This window comes from Lynx canadensis, chromosome D3 (genome assembly GCF_007474595.2).
Source record: "Lynx canadensis isolate LIC74 chromosome D3, mLynCan4.pri.v2, whole genome shotgun sequence".
NCBI classification, from domain to species: domain Eukaryota; kingdom Metazoa; phylum Chordata; class Mammalia; order Carnivora; family Felidae; genus Lynx; species Lynx canadensis.
In genome coordinates, this window is record NC_044314.2 from 31,404,666 (window position 1) to 31,418,883 (window position 14,218).

The 14,218-nt window shown below is 36.5% G+C and overlaps 1 non-coding gene across 1 annotated transcript; it reads left to right on the forward strand.

Annotated features, from left to right (window-relative positions):
• Positions 1–884: 884 nt before the first annotated feature.
• On the forward strand, positions 885–990 carry LOC115498851. The gene has a single exon (XR_003963978.1). It is a non-coding gene; the product is annotated as a U6 spliceosomal RNA (small nuclear RNA).
• The last annotated feature ends 13,228 nt before the right edge of the window (positions 991–14,218 follow it).

Here is a 14,218-nt window from a genome sequence, read left to right on the forward strand (position 1 = left end):
TCTCTTTAAAGGGCAGATTCCCAGGCCGTAGCCCAGAGAGACTGACTGAGTGGGCCTGGATGTGTCCTAGGAATCTGCATTCTCAACACTCCAGGTGTTCTCATAAAGGTGGCTCACACTGCATAAAACAGCACCGTTCTACCTACGCCATCTCTCATTACCACTTGTGCATAGACCAGCCTTGCTATTCTGAATTCACCGCAGCTAGCATTTGGTGTTGACTGCCATATGTTTCAGGTTTAAGTTTTATCATCAAGATTATAAATCACTGAAAGATAGGGATTTTATTTTCTCCAGTTTACTATCCTCCATAGCAGAGAAGAGTGCCTTTCTTACACCAATGTAGGATATAAATTAGTTTTGGGATAGATTGATCATTGAATTTTAAACCCTCAAATGCACAAACCCAAATCTTCTAACTGAATTTAGTTTCAAACAAGCAGCAACAGGCTCTGCTCTTCAATATGGTCTCAGGACATCACTTCAGTTGCTCTAAAAATACAGTTATTTACTATGCTACAGTTAAATTCTGATTTTCATGAGAAGGTTGTGAGTTAAATCATGAGTCCTGTTAAGCTGCAGATAGCTTTCAGAGTAGTTTTATTAAGTAGCATTTATTAATGCTAACAGTTATGCAGCATTCTCCAAATAATTTAGGTAAGTTTGGATACTGTGACCCACAAGTAACCACTTGAACATGGCCTAAGTTAACCATAGTTTTCCATAACCTAAATGCCATATTCCACTTTATCATGTCAAGCTAATGTGAAATAATAGATTCTTACATAATGGTTAAAAAAAAAAAAGAAAAAAAAACATCTTACATTTGTCCAAAACTCATCTGCAAACACTAGTCACATGATTACCTTGGGTACAGCTCAGTGGTGCTTGCTTCGGAATTACTTACACTGAAATTGGAAGGATACAAGGAAGATTAGCAGGGCCCCTGCACAAAAGTGACAGTATAACTCAGTGGCAAAATCACCTAAAAAGCTTTAAAGAATACTGATGCCCAGACCATATCCCAGACCAATCAAATAAAAATATCCAGAGTTGTGACTGAAGTATCAGTAGCTATTAAAGCTTCTCAGGTGACTACAGTGTGCAACAAGGTTGAGGACCACCAGGCCCACTTCTTGAGAATCTATCAAGCTTGGTAAGCATACATACCTAAATCCCAGCCCTGAAGACACATAAAAAGTAGAGATATTTTAAAAGCCCCCATGGTTATTCTGATTTACAGTGAGAAGTAAAAACCATCGATGTCCCCCATTTTATAGGTGAGAATTGGGGACAAAGAGATTGTTCCCAATCTCTCCTTAGTGGAAAAGCATGTCTTGGGATACTATTCTCAATGCTTATTAACACTCAAGTTGATGTAAATGACCTGAACTGTCCTCTCTTAACAGCAGCCTGGTTTTTGGAAAACCAGGGGAAACGAGTACACTGGAGTATTCAAATGGGGGCAAGGATGGATTTAAGGAATTTAATAGACGAGTAAACCTGACAACATAGAAATACGACACAGTTTTATTAAAGTTTCGCTGAATAAATCTATTTAAAGCACTTAAAACTGTACCTGACATATAAAAAGGACTATTTAAGTATCTGTTATATAGAATAAAATGGGAAGGATGTCCTCACCTCTAATATGTACTCTTCTAGGGAAAGTGCCTGACAAGGCTGTCATGCTACATAGGTAACTGGAACCATAATCAGGAGCGTGAGTCCAATAGACCACCTCACAGGGGTCAGATTCAGTCCACTGACTCTTCTTATAAATAAAGTTTTACTGGAACACAGCTATACCTATTCACTTTCATACAGTTTATGGATGCTTAAATTATTTTTTTCTTTTTAATTCCAGTGTAGTTAATATAAAGTATTAGTTTCAGGCATAAAAATACAGTGATTTGACAATTCTATGCATTACTCAGGGCTCGTAATTATGAGTGTGCTCAATCCCCTTCATCTCTTTCACCCATCTGCCCACCCATCTCCCCTCTGGTAACCATCAGTTTGTTCTCTATAGTTCAAAGTGTGTTTTTGGTTTGCCTTTTTCTTTGTTCTTTTGTTTCTTAAATTCCACATATGAATGAAATCATATATTTATCTTTCTCTGACTTGTTTCATTTAACATTATACCCTCTAAATCCATCCATGTTGTTCCAAATAGCAAGATTTCATTCTTTTTTTATGGCTGAGAAATATTCCATCATAGGTATATACCACATCTTTATTGTTCATTAATAGACACTTGGGTTGCTTCCATAATTTGGCTATTGTGAATAATGCTGCTAAAAACATAGGGGTGCATGTATCCTTTTGAATTAATGTTTTTGTATTCTTTGGGTAAATACCCAGTAGAATTACTGGATAATATGGTAATTCTATTTTTAGAAAAAAACCGCATACTGTCTTCCACAGTGGTGGCACCAGTTGGCCTTCCCACCAACAGAGCACAAGGGTTCCATTTTCTCCACATTCTCATCAACACTTGTTTCTTGTGTTCTTTACTTTAGCCATTCTGACAAGTGTGAGGTGCTATTTCATTGTGGTTTCAATTTGCATTTCCCTGATGATGAGTGACATAATTATCTTTTTATGTCACCTGTTGGCCATCTGGATATCTTCTTTGGAGAACTGTCTGTTCATGTCTTCTGTCCATTTTTAAACTGGATTATTTGATTTTTGGGGTGTTGAGTTGTGTAAGTTCTTTATATACATTGGATATTATCCCTACATAGGATATGTTTTTTTTGCAAATATCATCTCCCATCCTAATTGTTTCCTTTGCTGTGCAGAAGATTTTTTATTTAGTCCCAAAAGCTTATTTTTGCTTTTGTTTGCCTCAGGAGACACATCTATAAAAGTATTATGGCCAACGTCAGGGAAATTATTGCCTATGCTCTCTTCCAGGATTTTGATAGTTTCAGATCTCACATTTAGGTTCTTAATCCATTTTGAATTTTTGTGTTTAAGTCAGTATTTCAGTTTCATTCTTTTGCTGTCCAGTTTTCCCAACACCATTTGAAAAGACTGTTTTTTCCCATTGGATATTCTTGCCTCCTTTGTTGGAAATTAACTGAGCATGTAATTGCAGGTTTACTTTTGGGCTCTCTATTCTGTTCCATTGATCTATAAGTCTATTTTTGTGCCAGTACCATATTGTTTAGATTACTAAAATTTTGTAATTTATCTTGAGATCTGGAATTGTGATACCTAAGTTTTGTTTTTATTTTTCGAGACTGCTTTGGCTATTTGGGGTCTTTCATGGTTCTGTACAAATTTTAGGACTTTTTGTTCTAGTTCTGTGAAAATACTATTGGTATTTTGATAGGGATTGCATTTAATCTGTAGATTTGGGTAGTATAAACATTTTATCAGTATTTATTCTTCCAGTCTGTAGGTAGTATCTTTCCATGTGTTTATGTTGTCTTTAATTTCTGCCATCAGTGTTTTATAGTTTTCAGAGTGTAGGTCTTTTACCTCTTTGGTTAAGTTTACTCCTTGATATTTTATTATTTTTGATACAATTGTAAATGGGATCGTTTTCTATTTCCTCTATTTCATTATTAGTGTATAGAAATGCAACAGATTTCTATCTGTTTTTGTATTCTGTGACCTTACTGAATTCATTTATTAGTTCTAATAGTTTTTTTGTTTTTAGGGTTTTCTATACATAGTATGTCATTTGCAAATAATGCAAGTTTTACTTCTTTATCAATTTGGATGCCTTTTATTTCTTTTTCTTATATGATTGCTATGTCTAGGAATTTCAGTATTGTGTTGAATCAAAGTGGTGAGAATGGACATCCTTGTCTCATTTCCCTTTAGGGGAAAAGCTCTCAGTTTTTCATATTGATTAAAACATCAGCTGTGGGTTTTTCACATATGGCCTATAAAGATATGTTCCCTCTAAATCTACTTTGTTAAAGGCTTTTTATCATGAATGGATGTTGGACTTTGCCAAATGCCTTTTCTGCATCTATTAAAATCATCATATGGTTTTTATCCTTTCTTATGTTGATGCGATGTGTTTATGGCTGTTTTTATACAGAGGATCTATGACCTACAAAGCCTAAAGTGTTTATTCATTGGCCTTTTATAAAGTTTATGGACCCCAATCTAGATAATTCTCCTATACTATCAAGATAACAAGAACAAAAGTATTTGTACTGAGCCTCATTCTTCATGCCTTTCCTATAATTACGTACCTCATCCTGAGTTTTGTGCTTTTAAGTCAGATATACCCTAACATAAGAACAAACTAAAATATGCTATCACAAAAACATGTTATAACAGCAGAAACCACAGACCCTGAATGTTTTTTATGAGACTAACAAGGAGACTGACATATTCAGTGGTTAGAATTCTATGAAGTTGCTAAAAACAATCTTTCTTTAAGGTTAAACTAACACGAAAAAATCCTTATGTTTCAACGTTAAATGAAAAAGTCCAATTCAACGTTGTATAAAGTATGATCACAACTATATGAAGCAAATTACACATTTTCACAGGAACTCTCTAAAGAAAAACACATCAGAATGTGTTGGCTTTGAGTGACAAAAACATGACTTTTTTGGTCTATTTTTTATGTGGTAAACTCTATAATAAGCAGGCATTATTTTTATAATAAAAATAAACTTGATTTTTAAAATATGGAATATGAATTGTTTGTTTTTAAGTCTGAGATCAACAATTTCTAGCACTTATGTGTTAGACATGGCACGTGATATTTAAGTGTCTCACAAACAAAAATGGTGCGACTACTAACGTGTCATATATGTACAACTCTGATGTTTACAAAGTTTTTCCAGAAACATTATCTTACTTGGTTCTAACTACTTCAAAAAAAAATTGGCTGCAATTGACAAAAACAGGATACCAATTCAGATCTTGTAGTTAGTGTAGAACACTCTCAAAACTTTATCTCACTTATCCAATTTCATGCTAACTTGTTTCTCAATATTGTATAAGATCTGAAGTTAGTGAGGATTTTCCTTCTTTTACTTGAAGTCCTGGAGATGCACAGTAAGATATAGAGGTCACTTAGAATCTCTTAATCCTGTTTGTTCACATTTCTGTAATAATGCAAGTTGCGTCGAAACCCCGAAATATGTGTGCAATGGCCTCCCAGCCACGGTGCAATCCTGTAACCCTTTAAAGCCGCAGTGTCAATAAAAATCACACTTAAGGCAAGCTGGACACATAGAACTCTCTCTCTCTAGGGCCTGACCATCTTGAAGGGCTTCCTACCATTCAGTGGTGCTTAATGGGCCAATTACGCTTCAGAGAAACTTACAAGGATAAGCACACAGATTTCCTGAGCGCTTGGTAGGCAATCTTGTATCTTGTAAACTAGAACGAGCCCTTGAGGAAAAAAAAGGGTTTGGGGGCACCAGGATGGCTCAGTCAGTTAAGAGTCCAATTTGGGCTCAGATCATGATCTCAGCTGAGATCATCATCTCCTGCTTCAAGGGTTCAAGCCCCGTGTTGGGCTCTGTGCTGACAAGTCAGAGCCTGGAGCCTCTTCAGATTCTGTGTCTCCCTCTTTCTCTGTTCCTCCCCCACTCATTCGTGTTCTCTCTCTTTCTCTGTCTCAAAAATAAACAGTAAAAAAACAAAATTTAAGTGAAAAAAAATTTTTTAAGGTTTTTGTTATAAATTTTGGGGCACCTGGGTGGCTCAGTTGGTTAAGCATCTGACTCTTCCTTGATTTCAGATCAGGTCATGATCTCACAGTTCATGGGATCAAGCCCACATCAGGCTAGGTGATAACCCCATGGAGCCTGCTTAGGATCCTCTCCACCCTCCTGTCCCTCCCCACTCGTGTGCATATGCTCATGCTCTCTCTTGCATCTGTCTGCAATATCCCCAGCACCAATTCACTGTTGTCCTTGCTGCTACAGTTAATTGTCCCATCGACCATTCTCAAAGGCCTTGGTCTCAGCTACTGCCAATTAGTAGACACTAAGATATTAGTTGAAAAGGGTTTCCTGTTACTGAAGAACATAAAAAGAAATTTCTAGATAATAATTTCTACCTGTTATTTTAACCTCAAAATTCATCCTTCTAATTAGGTTTACCTCATCTCTTTCCTTGCTGTCTCCCTTATTCCATTTTCATAACCAGAACTAAATTATACCTTCTCAGGCATTTTGTTCCTCAATTAAATCCACTCCTGTGATTCTTCCCTTTCTTTCTAGAGGCACCTTTCTCCTCCTTCAACTAAAAAAAAACAAACTCATAGTATCAGGATATTCATGGCTTCCACAAGCTGGACTCAAATCTGTTTAGCAAAACTCCCCTGCTCTCCAAACCCCCACCCCCAACTTGATTTCCATCTCTACAAAGAGCCATTTGCCATTCATTGAATATACCTAATTCTGCCACTTGATTATGTCTTCCAAAGGAATTTTCTTCCCTCAAACCTCCCCACCCTTCTCTAAGAAGTCTTCCAACCTCTCCCAGGCAGTGTGAGCTGATTCTTCCCCTATATTATCATTTAACTCTTCACCTAAGTCTATTATGTAATTCACTACATTCTACTGTAGTTGGAAATTTATGTTTCTATGGGCCCCATTTGATGTGAGCTACTTAATGCCAAGGTCTCTATCTTATTCATGTTGTGTTCCATTCCCATCCACATTATCTCTATGCCCCTAGTAAAGATTTGGGCGCATACAATAGCAAAAATAATTATTGAATTAGTATGGAAAGAGTAAGAATTCATGAATGATTAATGACAGCATTTGATTTATCATAAAAGGCAATGTAGCAGGGAATTCTTGGTTAGGCCACTGAACCTTTTGGGAAATTGCATCAACCAGTTGCCTTACTATGTAATCATAACAGCTACAAGAGAAGTCAATAGCACAATATTCTCTCTCCTTCTTAAATTAAAATCAAACAAGCTTGTACTTTGAATAAGCAACTATAAAATTTAAGTTAAGTGCTATAATTAAACAAACATTACAACCAAATTAATTTAGACTATGCAGAATACTTATTGGGATGTAGTTAATCAGCCATTAATACTGCTAGTACGTCCTATAAAGGAAAATAGGCTCAGAAGTCTAACAAAATTACCATTTATAGTATTTCAGTATTTCAGTATTTATCCCCTCCCAATCTATGAGAGGCAGTTATAAATGTAGTAAATTTTATATGAAATTAAATAAGTAAAAAACCATTTTCCAAGCAAGAAAGAGTTGCATTATGGTTAAGGTTATGATTTGACTAATATAGAAAACTATGTGACCACTTCTGACATTCCACAGCAACTGTAATTAAATCCTATTTATTTAGAGCTATCGTTAGAAATTATGAACATAAATAAATGTATCTATGTTTAATATATATATTATTCCTGGTCTTGTAAAATTCAAGTCCCTACATATAGTGGAGGGGCAAGACATGTGTTCTCTGACAATTCCAAAAACTAATTAGTAACGAAAACAAGTTTTCAGACTTAAAAGTCTAATACCCAGGTCTGTTTTAAAAATTTTAATATTCCTTTGTATTCCAACAGATTTTTTTTTCCAATTTAGTCTAAGAAACAACAGACGCATGCATCATTAGGCTGGACAAGAAGATGATAAACAACATTGTTATGGTTCTGTGGTTGCTAGGTTGCCAAAGGCTCTAAAGTGGTGACTCTCATTATTTGACACAGACAAGTTGCTAAATGAGTGTCAAAGCAATTGTTGATGCCTGAAGTGGTTGGAGAGACCTAAAGCATATTCCCCATTCCAAGAACACGGTCTGTTTCTCTCCCAGGGTACAGTCTGTCTCACTTGCAGATTCTCCTGACTCAAGCACATCAAGACTTTCTTCTTTCAGTACCATTTTCATCACACCATTTTTCTGCCAAGCAAAGGCACAAAATGGTTCCCAACTGTGTAAACATAAATTTCAAACTCCAAAATATGCCTTTCAAGCAATAGTTCAGTCTATTCATAATCATCTTTCTAGTATTATAGTCACAAACAACACAATAACCTGGATAAACTTATCCCTGATCATAGCATGCATATTCACACTCCCACCTTTTGTCTGCTTCATAGTTGCTATTTCTCTTTATCTTACCATTCATTTTTCCCCTCAAGTATTTTCCATGAGTTTTTATTTTTTGGACTCTTCCTGCCTTTTGTGATTATCTCATCCTAAATGGATAGCATGCATTCTCCAAAAGGCTTATTATATAGATGTTCATGTTTTTATATTTTGACTCCTAAACTAGATTGTAAGTATTTTAGTTTTTTTAAGTTTATTTTGAGATAGAGATAGGGGAGGCGAGAGGGGCAGAGAGAGAGAATCTCAAGCAGGCTCCGCACCACCAGCACAGAGCCCAATGCGGGGCTCAAACTCACAAATTGAGATCATGACCTGAGCTGAAATCAAGACTGGGATGCTTAACTGACTGAGCCACCCAGGCACCCCTAAAGTATAATTTTAAGAAACTTTGTTGTACTTACCTTTTAGAAAATCTATGTATGCATTCTATCAGTGCATATTACATGGTAGGTCCTTGGTGTTTCCTTATTTTAGCATCTAAGTTGGGTTAAACACAAAGGACATCTTCCTTCAAAAGATATCTTCTCACCTACCCTGTCATGCCAGACATTCCAGCCTGGCACTTAAATCTGCCAACAGTAGAATGTTCACTTTTTAAGAAGTTCTTTCTTATTTATACTAAGACAAATTCTGCTTGCTTTCCAGCACCTTTCAACTGAGGGTCTTAGCTATGTTTTCTGAAGTGACATAAACTAAGTCCAACTCATTTTAACTGATAGTATGACATTCACTTGAAGGCAATTACCATGTATATGAAATTTTTTCTCCCTAGTAAAGTATTTCAAATTCTGTTATTCATGTTAACATAGCTTCTCAATACCCTAGTCACTTATCTTAGCTATTTATCAACTTTTCTCCTCACTGTGGTCATGTAATCAAAGCACAGTACCCTAGATGTCATCCCATCAACACAGATTTCAGTGGAACAGTTAATTTGCTTCACCTTCATACTATACTGCTAGTAACAATAATCTTGGCTCAAACTAAAGAAGTATCTACAGATATTTTCCACAGAAATTACTTTTCACTTCTGTGTTTGCATCTTGAACTTGCATGGAGATTTGTTGCTACTCGTCTCCTAATCTTTTTCTCGACAACTTTCATACAGGGAGAGGATGTAGGGTTGTAATAATTATTCCACTTTTGACAAATGTTGTTGAAATGTGGATATGAAAGTAGGGGTTTTCTTCTAACGAATTGTAACTTGTCCTTATATTTAAAAGGCTACCACTTAGGGGCACATGGGTGGTGGCTCAGTTCGTTAAATGTCTAACTTCAACTCAGGTCATGATCTCACAGTTCATGAATTTTAGCTCCGTGTCAGGCTCTGTACTGAAAGCTCAGAGCCTGGAGCCTGCTGCAGATTCTGTGTCTCCATCTCTCTCTGCCCTTTCCCCGCTCGTGCTCTGTCAAAAAATAAGCAAACATTAAAAAAAATTTTAAATAAAAGACTACCACTTATAAAGGAAACAAAATTTATCTCTGCATCTCCAGATGAAAAAATAAGTAATGAGTTGTATTTAAATAAAAAAAAATACTCTAAATGATGTGTAACAATTAAAACCACCCAGTAAAATGTGTTATGCACTCCTCCCCCACCACTAGAAACTATCTCATCACTGACTGTGTTCTAACAGAAGTTGATAGGTACTTCATTACTAAAATTTTCAAACTGGAGTGTAACATCTGTCTAGTGGAGAGAGGCATAAGGGGAACACCCATGTAGAATTCCCATAGCTCAGAAGCATGGACTGAAAGAAGTCTTGAGAGTAACTTGAAAGGATGTTCTCTACCAGCCCAAAGGTTACTGTGTAAACAGTGCTTGATAAGCATTACAAATGCCCCTCAGTAATCCCTTGGCTTTGCTGGACTTTGGTTTTCGTGGCTCTAATTTAAGAAAGACTCACCTGTATAGTTACGATGCCCCCTTTTGAATAGAAGACTCTAGAGTCTGTCCTTTCTATAGTCTTTCCTTTCCTAAGTACATTCAAGCCATCTGTTAAAGAATTTGTTGTGAATGTTGATGGATATTGGTGTTGAATAAATTAGTCTAAGATTTCCAACAACCTTGTTTTCTTCCAATGGGAAACTGGAGATTTTGTCTTTTTATTGTATTGATGATTAAACAATTAAGTAATTTGATCATCAGCTTCTATGACAAAATTGATTCTTGAAGAAACGAATGCCTGGCAAAACCATGAACATCTGCCTCAGCACGTTCTCCATTAGCCATTCTGACATTATCTTTCTGGACCAAACTGGCTTTAGGTATTCAAGCTGAGCCTGAACAGAAGCATCTTAGGGTGTGTGTGCATGCGCGCGTGCATGTGCGTGTGTGTGTGTGTGTGTGTGTGTCAATCACAACATATAATCATCAGAAACCATCATCTCACACCCCCCACTCTCCTCTCAGTTCAGATTTTGCATTTGTCAAGTGACTGACTAAGTGTTAACAACTAGCAGATGGACTATAAGGGCAGATGGGGCTCTCAGGAAAGCAGCTAAACAGTGATTAAAATCACCAAGGATGGCACTCATTATCCCCCCCTTCCAAAGGATACTATATTTTTCTTACTGGTAAACCTGACTAAAATAGCCAAACAGACAACAGAAGTGAGGCATTCCAGGTTTTCTTTTTTTAAGATGACAAGGTACTTCGGAAATATTTCAGATAGAATTTATACGCTTACATATTGCTATCATGGCCTTCCCTAAGACTTTAGGATGCCCCTTAAGGTATTTCTCATTTTTATAAAATTTTAGATTTGTCAACTCACTTCTACATATATTTGGTGTCTACACCATTATCTTCTCCATTCAATCCTTTGGTGTATATGTATGAATCAGGCCCTGTGCTGGGTGCTAGCAGTAAGTACCTCCCTAAACACAGGCATTCTTGGAGCAGTAACACCCACATCTGCGTCAACACACCATTCAGAACTTTTATTGTGGGATATTGTACACTTAAAAGAACACGGCTCTTTTCTATGTTATTGGGTCACCTCTGTATTAAATGCTTTCAGAATCAGATTAATAGCTCCAAAAGAAAACCTGCCTCATCATTTTGTAGTTTTGCTCAGGTTGATTATCAAACTTGTTTATGAAAGACATCTGGTGACAGGACTTACATTTCTATTATTAAGGATGTTTTAAAGAATACACGATGAGAGAAAAAGAATATATAAAAAAGTCACTTTGGAAAAACTTTAAGCACCTGTGGTAGAACAATAATGCCCTCCCCCTAAGATGTCCATCCTATAGTCTTTAGAACATGTGAATATGTCACCTCACATGAAAAAAGGGGAGTTTGCAGATGCGATTAAGGATCATGAGATGAGCTGATTATCTTGGTGGGCCTAGTATAATCATGAGGGACATTAGAATAAGGAGGCAGAATCAGAAAAGTAGATGTGATGATAGAAGCAGAAGTTAGATTTGAAAATGTTATACTGCTAGCCTTGAAGATGGAGGAAGAGGCCACTCCCAAAGAGTTCAGATGGTCTCTAGATGCTCTAAGATGAAAGGATTCTCCTCTTCCAAAGGAACACAACCCTGCTAGCATATTTTAGGACTTCTGACCTCTGAAAATATAAGGTAATATATCCATGTTGTTATATGCCACTAAATTTGTGGCAATTTATTATAGCAGCAATAGGAAATTAGAATAGCACCGAAGATACACACATGATAATATCAGCATTAGAAATACATTTAATCAGCTATGAAACTGGAATAATAGTCATATTATGACCTACACACCAGTTTAGATTGAAGAGTAAAGCTTGTTGGTATGCGGTATTGATCCCTGAAGCCACATCCTGACTGAATGGGAGAGGGTATACGTCTTGATTAGCAATGTCTGCAATAAAAGTAGGGCTAGAAAAGGTGGGGCATGTATCTACCACACATTTGACATCTCTGGCTATTCAGAAGTGGCAAATTTGATCATTCTCTCACAGGATCATGGGATACTAAGGCTAGAAGTTAGAGCTTCTTATATAACCAAAGAGGGATTTAAATTCTAGTTCAGTAGAAAAAGTTAACAAAATCACTTAAAAAATCACTGGTGAAATTAGATCTAAAATGAAGCGTCTTTTACTTTAATCTGAAATTCTTCCTACTACATCTTAATCAGTTTTGGTATCTCGATGGTTCAGGTAGAAATAATACTGATGACAATAACTGTGTTCCCTCCTCTCCTGGACACCTCTCCCTCCTAACTCAAGGCCTCTATGTGTCCGTGCTACCCTATTTAGGCTCTGTCCACATTCACCCTTGATGCATAATCCCTAACCTATAAGTATCATATTTCTCTACTTCCAACCCAGTAACCACCTTACATACTATCCTCATCGTCTCAACTGTCTCAAAATAGAGACCTAATTTATAATATACAACTGTGTTTCTAAAAATATTTTGATAAACATTAGCAATTTTAAAATACATGAAAAAAGAAGGTTTAAATCAAACATGCATCTTTAATTTCATGCAATATGAGGTCAGCAGAAGTAATAACAACTGGTAACAAATGATAAATATTTGTTAGAAGCCTAACAGGTCATCTGCTAGGCAGTGATAATTCTACTTTGAACAAGAAAGACAATTCATATCCTTGAAGAACTTAGGTTTTCAAAAGACCCTCATATCGCAGCAGTTGATTTGTATATAGATTATTTCTGATCTCTCTGTCAGTTTCTTATGCTGGGGAATAGAGAGGCTCAGACACAGCTTGTGGAAACACAGCAGCTCTTCAAGCAGTCAGTGTGAGCCCAATATCCCTTTCTGAATGCTTCAATCCTCTCAGAGAGGACAGAACCACTGATTTCTTGGAGGAATATAATTATTTCACAGGAAAGTAGAATGGTATATCATTAGGCATTTGTAACCTGAAAAACAAATGCCTGAGTTTGAATGTGAGGTTTCTTTCCCTTTCCATTTGAAAACAAATTATTTCAACCTGAGCCTCAGTTCTCTCATATATAAACTGAGATGAATTTTATTTGTTTTCTCATGAGGTAAGGATTAAGTGAAATAATCCATGTAAAGAACATTAAGTAGTACAGTCACTAGTACTCAATAGATGCTGATAATTAGGAGCAATTAGTATGATTAATATTGTCATTATTATTAAAACCATTCTCTTCCCCTACTTCATGACTGTGATAGGATACCTCTGAAATAAAGCCCAGAGAAATATTAAAATATGTTATCTTCATCTTGGCAAACATGGCAGCCACTTTTTGATTGCAGTTCCCCTTAACTTTTTTCCTTGTTGGAAATGCCTCAATCTACTAATATACTAGCAGGTAGTTTCCAAGCTTGGCAGCCAGGCAAGGGCATGTAGATCAGTAAGATGTAAGAGGAAGGGACGGAAAACTTATTTAAAGAAACAGATGCTGGGGCGCCTGGGTGGCGCAGTCGGTTAAGCGTCCGACTTCAGCCAGGTCACGATCTCTCAGTCCGTGAGTTCGAGCCCCGCGTCAGGCTCTGGGCTGATGGCTCAGAGCCTGGAGCCTGCTTCCGATTCTGTGTCTCCCTCTCTCTCTGCCCCTCCCCCGTTCATGCTCTGTCTCTCTCTGTCCCAAAAATAAATAAACGTTGAAAAAAAAAAAAATTTAAAGAAACATATGCTGAAAATTTCCCTAATCTAGGTAAAGAAATGGACATCCAGGCTCAAGAAACAGAGTTACAAATAAGATGAACCCAAAAAGGTCCACACCATGACACATAATTAAATTGTCAAAGGTTAAGATAGAGAATTTTAAAAGCAGAGAGAAGCAAAAACTTGCATGCAAGGGTAACCATAGAAGGTTACCAGCTGATTTTTTAGCACAAACTTTACATGGTATATTCAAAGTGCTGAAAGGGGAAAAGAAAAACTAAAAAAATTAAATAAATACATACACACATACATACATACTCACCCACATCACTGAGAATATGCTACCTGGAAAGGTTATCATTTAGAATTGAAGGAGAGAAAAAGTTTCCATAACAGAACAGTTACAGGAGTTTATCAGCACTAAAACAGACTGATAAGAAATGTTAAAAGGACTACTTTAAGTGGAAAAGAAGAGGCCATAGTTAAACATAGGAAAATTCCAACTAAAACAAGGAAAATATGATGGCATATACATAA